Consider the following 10,121-nt stretch of genomic DNA (forward strand, 5'->3'; position numbering starts at 1 on the left):
TTAAAATTCTTAAAACTCAGAAATAAGAAAACAAACAATGAACAAAAGATTTGAACAGACACTTCATCAAAGAAAACATATATATAGCAAATAAAGGTGAAAAGATTTTCAACACCATTAAGTTAAAATCACAATGAGATAGCATTATAGACCTATTAGAATGGATAATTTTTTAAAAAAATACACCATATCTGGTTTTAGCAAAAATTTGGAGCAACTGAAACTCTCATACACTGATGATAGAAATGCAAAATGATTCAACTATTTTGGAAAACCATTTTAAAATTTCTTAAAAAGCAAAACATACATATATATAATCCATGCAACCTACTTCCAGTATTTCCCCAAGAAAATAAAAGTATCTATTAATGTAAAGATGTGTATATAAATGTTCACGGTAAATTTATCTGTAATATCCTGTGTTACTCAGGGTTCTCTAGAGGGACAGAACTAATAGGATATATATAAAGCGGAGTTTATTAAGTATTAACTCACACAATCACAAGGTCCCACAATAGGCTGTCTGCAAGCTGAGGAGCAAGGAGAGCCAGTCCGAGTTCTAAAACTGCAGAACTTGGTCTGATGTTTGAGGGCAGGAAGCATCCCGCATGGGAGAAAGCCTAGGAGGCTGGGCCAGTGTAGCCTTTTCACATTTTTCTGCCTGCTTTATACTCGCTGGCAGCTGATTAGATGGTACCCACCCAGATTAACAGCCTTTCCCAGCCCACTGACTCAAATGTTAATCTCCTTTGGCAACACCCTCACAGACACACCCAGGATCGATACTTTGTATCCTTCAATCCAATCAAGTTGACACTCAATATTAACCATCACAAGTCCACCCCTTGTCAACTTGAACCCACACACATCTCCTGAGATCATACATAATCTTCAAATAAAGACAATAATAAGATCATAATTATGCTTAAGATAATACAACTATTCTTCGTACAACTATCCTTCATAAAACCAGAAATGCACCAATCCCCAACCCAAATACTATTACCTGAAGTTAACAACAGTTAAATGCTGATAGGAAGTGAATAAATCTTATGTCACATAATAAAGGAAAAAGAAAATGAAAGTATTTTCTTAGTACAAGTGTGTACATGCATAAACATGATTTTAACAAAAGAAAGAGGAAATACTCATGACAATTACAGTCCTCATTCCTACAACTGGTCACATTGTCATAGCTGGTATTGATGACTACCTTCTTCTACTACTCATTCTGTATTGTCTTTGGCTTAAGCAAGCATCTCTACAGGTCATGGTTTTCTTCCTGGTGGAGTAACCCAAACCTTCACTCCTGAAGGGTCTGGGCCATTTGTAGTCCTGCCTGGACTGGGCTGTTGCAGTTTCCTATTGACTTTAATCACAGGGCATGGTAATACTAACAGATGCCCTAATGGGTCTCCTGAATTCCATGCAAACTCTTCCTTGCCTCTGTTGTGGAATAGTACAATGATTTCATCTCGATAGTCCAGGTCAATTACCCCAGCCAACACGATTAACTCCCTCATTAGCCTGTTGACTTAAAGGCAGGAGGAACCCAAAGTGTCCAGGTGGCAATATTAACTTCCAGTTTAATGGAATCATTGTTGTGTCTCCTGGTGGCAGCATTTCTCTCTCTGGAACTAAGACCTCTAGGCCAGGAGAACATAATGTTGCAGGAAAAGGAAGCAAAAATTTTGTTAGTGGATCACAAGGGGTGATGGTCAGTGATGGTGGATGGTGATGATCAAGTGGTGCTACTTCCACTTCCACCCCTTGATTCCAGGACCTGTAAATCCTGGCTATGGGAGAAACAGTACCATACACTGGATGTTGATTCAGAGTATACACAGCCTTCTGGAGAACTTTGCCCCAGCCCTGCAGAGTATCGCCACCTAGTTTGCATTATAATTGTGACTTCAAAAAGCTATTCTACCATTCTCTCAATCCAGCTGCTTTAGGATAATGGGGAACATGGGAGGACCAGCAAATTCCATGAGCATGAGCCCACTGCCACACTTATTTAGCTGTAAAGTGAGCGCCTTGGTCAGAGGCAATGCTGTGTGGAATACTATGATGTTGAATAAGGTATTATATGAGTCCACAGATGGTAGTCTTGGCAGAAGCATTGCGTACAGGATAGGCAACCCCATATCTGGAGTAAGTATCTATTCCAGTGAGGACAAACTTCTGCACTTTTCATGATGGAAAAGGTGCAATATAATCAACCTGCCACCAGGTAGCTGGCTGGTCACCTCAAGGAATGGTGCCATATCAAGGGCTCAGAGTTGGTCTCTGGTGCTGGCAAATTGGGCACTCAGCAGTGGCCATAGTGGAGCCCATGTGTAACCTCCATCTCTGCCACTATGGCCACTTTGTTCATGGGCCCATTGGGCAATGACAGGGGTGACTGGGAAAGAGGCTGTGTCCACAGAATGGGTAACCCTAGCCACTTGAAAATCCTCCTCCGCTGTGGTCACATGTTGGTGATCACTCGCATAGGATACAAGTATCTTCACAGTTTTTGACCACTCAAAGAGGTCCATCCACATACCTCTTCCTCAAATTTCTTTGTCACCAATTTTCCAATCATGCTTCTTCCACATCCCTGACCAACCAGCCAAACCACTGGCTACAGCCCATGCATCAGTATATAATTGCATATCTGGCCATTTCTCACTGCTCACTGAGATTTCTCTTCACCACTGTCCTTCAGCAATGTCCTAGAAAGAGGCTATAGTGCTGCGGCTCTCCACTTTTGGGTGGTGCCTGCATATCATGCAGAACCATCAGTGAACCAGGCCCCAGTCTTCTCTTTCTCTATCAACTGATAGTAGGGAACTCCCCACGAGATCATTGGTGCAGGCTCAGGGAGAGAAGGCAGGGTAAGAAGTGGAGACTATGGGCATTTGAGCCACTTCCTTAAATGCATATAGGCATGTAACTTATTTGTACCTTCAGGACCTACTCAAGTCCAATCATGTATATACCACTTCCATTTGATGACAGAATGCTGCTGTGCCCGATCCACTTTATGGATAGATGGGTCAGAAAGCACCCAGTTTGTGATAGAGAGTTCAGGTCGCATGGTGGCTTTCTTTCCCATAGTCAAACATTCAGTTTCCACTAAAGGCCAGTAACAGGCCAAGAGCTGTCTCAAAAGGAGACTAGTTACCTGCAGAAGATGGCAGGGCCTTGCTCCAAAATCCTAGAGGCCTCCACTGTGATTTACCTATGGGGGCCTGCCAAAGGCTCCAAACAGCATCCCTATCTGCCACTGACACCTCAGGCACCATTGGATCTACTGGGTCATATGGCCCAAGTAGTAGAACAGCTTGCACAGCAGCCTGGACCTGTTGCAGAGCATTCTCCTGTTCTAGACCCCACTCAAAACTGGCAGCCTTTCAGGTCACTGGATAAATAGGATGGAGTAACACACCCAAATGAGGAATGTGTTGCCTCCAAAATTCAAATAGGCCCACTAGCCATTATGCCTCATTTTTGGTTGTAGGAGGGGCCAAATACAGCAACTTATCCTTTACCTTAGAATAAATATCTTGACAGGCCCCGCACCACTGGACCCCTAGAAATTTTACTGAGGTAGAAGGTCCCTGAATTTTAGTTGGATTTATTTCTTATCCATTGGCATGCAAACGTCTCACAAATAAGTTCAGTGTTTGCTACTTCTTGCTCACTGGATACAATCATCATAATGTCATCAATGTAATGAACCAGTGTGATATCTTGTGGAAGCAAAAAGTGATCAAGGTCTCCCCAAATATGATTATGACACAAAGCCAGAGAGTTGATATACCCCTGAGGTAGGAGAGTAAAGGTATATTGCTGGCTTTGCCAGGTGAAGGCAAATTGCTTCTGGTGGGCCTCATGGATAGGAATGGAGACAAAGTCATTTGCTAAATCAATGGCTGCATACCAGGTACCAGAAAATGTGTTAATTTGCTCAAGCAATAAAATCACATCTCTTACAGCAGCTGCAATTCAAATCACCACTTGGTTAAGCTTACAATAATCCACTGTCATTCTCCAAGATCCATCTGTCTTCTGCACTGGCCAGAGAGGAGAGTTGAATGGGGATGTGGTGGGAATCACCACCCCTGCATCTTTCAAGTCCTTGATGGTGGCACTAATCTCTGTAATTCCTCCAGGGATGTGATCTTGTTTTTGATTTACTATTTTTCTAGGTAGAGACAGCTCTAATGGTTTCCATTTGGCCTTTCCCACCATAATAGCCTTCACCCTACCAGTCAGGGAGCCAGTGTGGGAGTTCTGCCATCTGCTAAGTATGTCTATGCCAATTATGCATTCTGGCACTGGGGAAATGACCACAGGATGAATCCAGGGACACGCTGTAAGTCAGACGTGAGCTAAAATCCCATTAATTGCCCGACCTCCATAAGCTCCTAGTTTAACTGGAGGACCACAATAACATTTTGGGTCCCCTGAAATTGTCAGCTCAGGGCCAATGTCTAGTAGCTCCTGAAATGTCTGATCATTTCCCTTTCCCCAGTGCACAGTTACCCTAGTAAAAGGCTGGAGGTCTTCTAGGGGAAGGATGGGAGAAAAATTAACAGCATAAATTGTCAGTAGTGTGGTGAGGTCCTTTCTCAAGGGAACCTGGTCTCACCTTTATTCAAGGGGTTCTGGGTCTATAAACTGGACACAGTTAGGGGAACATCACACACTGGGGCCTGTCATGGGGTAAGGGGAGGGAAAGCATTAGGAAAAATACCTAATGCATGCGTGCGAGGCTTGAAGCCTGGATGACAGGTTGATGGGTGCAGCAAACCACCATGGCACATGTAAACCTACGTAACAAACCTGCATGTTCTGCACATGTATCCCAGAACTTAAAGTAAAATTTAAAAAAATAAAAATAAAAACTTTACAAGATCCTGGGGGAGGAAAAATACCAGATCAGTGGTTGACTGGGGTTGAGATGGGGCCATGAGTAGAGACAGAAGAAAAGAATACAAAGGAGCATGAGGAAAGCTCTGGGGATAATAAAAATTTCCATTATCTTGATTATGTTGACATTTTGTTGGTGTAAACATAGGTCAAAACTTACCAAATTGTACATTTCAAATATGCACTATTGGCATTATTGCAATTATTCCTCAAGAATGCTGATTAAAAAGTTTAAATATGAAATAAGTAGAATTGATTCTTCCTTTTATAGAAGAAAAATGATTGGTGTCTTTGATGACCCGACAAATAATCCTCAGGCAGAAATTTTGAGAAGAAACAAGATTCATTTAGAAGTACAACTAATTCCTCTTTACCAAAAGCTGGAATAGGTAAAGTTGTATCTAGGTGTTTGAAGCCTGAATGTTTATTTGAGGGTTCCTTTTTAAGAAAAAATATACAAACTTACAAATATGATATTAAGTACAAAAGTGATTATTAATATAGTACAAGAAACCAGAAAATCTTTCAAATGTTAAAAGACCAACAAAAACCACAAATAACACAAAATTCATTAAAAAATTACATTTTATCACCTAACCACTTAATACACTGTTTTACAGCTTTATTGAAGTATAATTTAAAAATGCATCTTATAAAATAGTTGTGTTTAATATATACAATTTGATGAGTTTGAAAATACACATACAGTCATGATACCATCACCACAAGCAAGGTAATGAACATATCCACTATCTCCAAAAGTTTCCTTGTGTCTCTTTGCTTTTCTGCATGTGATAACAACACTTAATGTAAGATCTATCCTCTTCGCAAATTTTTAAGTGCACAATACCACATTATTAACTGTAGGCACTGTTGTACAGCAAATCTCTAAAACTTGTTTATCTTGCATAGCTATTACTTTCTTTATACCAGTAAAGAACTCAAAAGCAGAAAATAGAATGGAGTCTTCCAGAGCACAAAGAGTTGTTAATCTACTTTTTAACACTTATTTTATGCAAACTCTTTGATAACCTTTTCATAATATGATTTTTATAACATTCCCTATAAGAAAATATAGACAATTTTTATAATATTGTCTATAATAAAATAGACAAAAGATAATTCAGTCTTTCTTATACACACACGCACAACATACACACACACAGCATCAATAATTGTATATGCAGTATTGTTATATTCTTGACAGGAGCTAACTTTCTATTTCGTTTCATATTGATGAGAACTGAATCATCAGCTGGCAGCTTTATATTTCTGATAATTGGAAGAATTTCCACAGACTAGCATCTGTCTCTACATTTCACCAGAGGTTTCTCCTCACTACATATATACTTCTAGTGCTAGACACCTTAGTATCCATTTGTATCCTGATAAAATCTCTGACCAAGCAGATTCTTGTCACGATGCCAGGTGAGTTGGCACAGCTGAAAGAATATGTGTTCTTAGAAGGCAATCCTACACTGAGATGCCTACCAATACCTTAACTAAATGTGGGAGTGTCCATGGCATACAAAAATATACCCCACTTTAATTCCCTTTGCAATAGAACTTTCCTTTAGCCAGATTCTAAAAATTTCTGTAGTCATTTGCCTACTATCCAAACCAAGTAAAATTATGATGGGCCAGGGAAGATTAGAGAGGGAAAGAATACAGTAGGCTTTACTAATTGCAGTTAAAATACTTAGCTTTTCTACTTTTCAAAAATATATATAGCTATATGAACACATTGCTAGGGTCTCTCTCAAAGCTTTGGAAGTGCCCCTGCAAATGAGGGATCCTAGAGTTTAATCTTCCTTAGTTTCACAGGAAAATGACCTTTGAAATGAGTCATTATTACTTCTTCCTTCTTATTTTCTCTGTACTATTTGCTTTCTTTCTTTACAGTGATTCCCCAGTTTCTTAATTTTCTCAGGATATAATGATAGGTATCTGGATTTATATGTGATACATATGACACCCTGAAAACTATAGCTATGTATTCTTATCACATTTAGAGGAAAGACTTGAGATAACAAGAAATTATCACGATAAAGGAAAATATATTTTGCTTAATCTATGTTAATATATTTTAATGTCTCACAAGGAAAATGAATGTGTACATACATTTTTCTAAATTAAGCATATATAAATAATTTGAAAACTTTACTTATTAAACTTAGACCCCAGTTTTTATTATTCCTACTGGAATTAAAACTTCAATTAACTAGATTATCAGAGAAAGGCATCATTTAATTAGTTTTTTTTTTCCTGTCTAACTTTAAATCATTAACCAAAACATTCTTTGTTTTTATTCTGTATTGTTCAGAATCTTTGTAAATTTTAAGTGGGCAATTTTTCTTACTTAGTAAGGGCAATAGCCTGAATGTAATCTTATTTGATTAATTAGGTTGCTATTGTTTCAGGAGTGTGATTGTGGAAGTCAAGTCTCATCATACCACAAATTTGGAAGATGTAAATGTTTTTAATGAAGGTACAGTCCTGGGCAGTGTCTGTATCACAACTCTTTATGTTAAAATGACACGAACCCCATAAAGTAGCTCAAACTATAAGTTGTTGTTTGAGCAAATATGTTTACAATCAAATCCAGAATCAGTTCTTACTTCAGGTAAAGCTTGATCCAGGAGTCCAAAAATTGTTGTTAAGACCCTGAATTCCCTCTGTCTTCTGCCCCAGTGGCTTCAAACTAAGGCTGTACACAGTATTCACCACACCAGAACCAAGAACCACAGAATGTGAGCTTGTAGAACTCACATTCTTTTGCAACACAGTTAAAGAAGGGAGCTTCTCATTCTAAGGTGACAAGCAAAAGTGTCCTTCTATCTCATTGTCTCTGGTTGAGCTGCCTACTTATCTTTGAATCAGGCACCATTGCAGGGGAAATGAGAGGAATATAATATAGTAGTTGGCCTAAGTCAATCTGAGCTCACCAGGTGGCGGGGTCAATTCCATTCAAACTAAATGTCTGTGATGTGGTGTGGTATGTGGGACAGGTAGTGAAGATTAAATTTTTCACAGGAAAATATGGAAGAGAGAACAGATGTCGGGCACATAATCCACAAATGTCCACCACAACATCCATGAAAAGGCTTTTGATTTAGAGTCAGGTAGTCCAGAATTCAAAACAACCCATCTTACATTGTTTTGTGCTGTTATAACAAAATACCACTGTTTGAGTAATTTCTAAAGAAAAAAAAATTATTTATCATAGTTCTATATGGTAAGTCCAAGATTGAGGGGCTGGCATCTGATTAGGGCCCTCTTGTGGCATCATCCCATGGGAGAAGGCAGAAGAGCAAGAGAGGGCAAGAGAGAAAGAGGACCAAACTTGGCCTTTTATAATGATCCCACTCCTGTGAAAACTGGTTAATCCACTCAAGAGGATGAAGTTCTCATGGCCTAATCTACATCTTTCCAGTCATACCTCTTAATACTGTTACAATGGCAATTAAATTTTAACATTAATTTGGGAGGAGACATTCAAACCACGGCACAACCCAATTCTATCATTTATTATTTATAGAACTTCCAGCAAGCTGACTTCTTTAAGTCAATTTCCTCTTTTGTAGAATGGTGGTAATAACATAACATCCCAAGGTTGTTATGAAGCCTACATAAGATAATATACATATAATAAGTAACAAAGTGTCCAACACATAGTAGGTGCTAATAATAATTGTTACTCTCTCTTCAATCCTATGAATGCCTGCTATTAAAATGGAAGTAAGGAAAACTCTCTTTCACATAATTTTTTTCAATTCAATTTCACAGTGCTAACAAGTCAGCACTCTTGTTAAAGGAAAAGCAACTTCGGGGAGTAATTGAATTTTGGCAATTGGCTTTACCCAATGTGTAGAAAATCCTCTAACCAACCTCTACTGAGAGGCACATTAGGATGGAAATATTTCTGGAATTCCAAATTCAAAATGGAATTTATTTTTTCCAGAGAAATAATGATCTGGTGATGGAGTTCCTCCAGTAAATCACAGCGTAGCTAAATGATAGTACCTTGATTGGTAGATTTGGTGTGATTATAGTGATATTCTGCCCCAAAATAATTATACCTACACCAGAATTTCTATGGGGAAAACGCATTTATAAGCAACTTAAAAATAAATTTTTAGTATACACCCCATTATAAAACAATGGGCTAGTTTAGTCTGGCTGCAGTACATATACCATCTAACACATCATTGAGAGTGTTTATGTATATATACATACATGTATGTGAGTATGTGTATATATGTGTAGACACGCACATATAAGTCTAAGAAATCTAAATGGAATTATGCAGAAAATTTTCAGGGGCAAGGTTTGTGGGTACATAGAGGACATCAAAACAACAGATTATTCAATGATATGTGCCACTTCACAAGATACTGTCAAAGTCCATTCCCTTTGCTATCTGAACAGTCCTTGGCTCTGTGCCACATGGTTGGTTCACCAAATGTTATTTCTTGTATATCTATCTTTTACATATACTTAATGGCATTGGAAATGGTTGCCTTTGGAGAAGAAAGGACAAAAGTGAAAGAGAGTTCTCATTAAGAAGCAAACTACTAAACCATACCAGTACATATTTCTTCCCTAATACAATAATTAATATGATAGTTTCTACAAAGACTTCAGGTTTCCTAGCATCCTCAGCTACAGTGAAGTTTGCTGCTTTATTTTTTTTAAATTCACACTCTCCCTCTGTGGAAGGTTGCAGGTGTGAAGCAGCTGTGTTCAAGGTAGCATCTCATATATTTGCAGTGTGACAGACTGGGCTCACATCTTTTTTCTTTTCTTTTCTTTCCTTTTCTCTCTAATTTGAGTTTATATGATTTCACTCTAGTGCTCAATAGCCTTTTTGGCCGGGGAACACTTCCTTCAATCCAACCTAAAATCCTCGTGCTATAATAGCAAATAGTTTTCTTTTAAAATGCACTATGCAGAAATTTGAGCACAGCTGGTTAATCTATTCTGTGTTAAACCCTTTCATGAACTTGAAGATCATTATTAAATTTCCTTCATCTTCCCTTCTCCTGGTCATAGAATAATCCCCCCTCAATTGCTATAACATTTCTTAGTTACAAACTATTTTATCATCTGTTTTTTTTTTTCTGTTTATCCCATCCCAAGTTCTCCTATCCTTCCTGAACTGCACCCCTTACATTGGTTAGGAGGCTGACCAGGAGGTAGTA

At 38.5% G+C, this 10,121-nt stretch overlaps 1 pseudogene; it reads right to left on the minus strand.

The window, feature by feature from the left end:
- Positions 1-1,190: 1,190 nt before the first annotated feature.
- Positions 1,191-4,635, minus strand: LOC135275851 (uncharacterized; annotated as a pseudogene).
- Between the last annotated feature and the right edge of the window lie 5,486 nt (positions 4,636-10,121).

The sequence above is a fragment of the Aotus nancymaae genome, unplaced genomic scaffold, assembly GCF_030222135.1.
Source record: "Aotus nancymaae isolate 86718 unplaced genomic scaffold, 86718_ANA_hifiasm-v0.15.2.pri h1tg000019l, whole genome shotgun sequence".
Lineage (NCBI taxonomy): Eukaryota > Metazoa > Chordata > Mammalia > Primates > Aotidae > Aotus > Aotus nancymaae.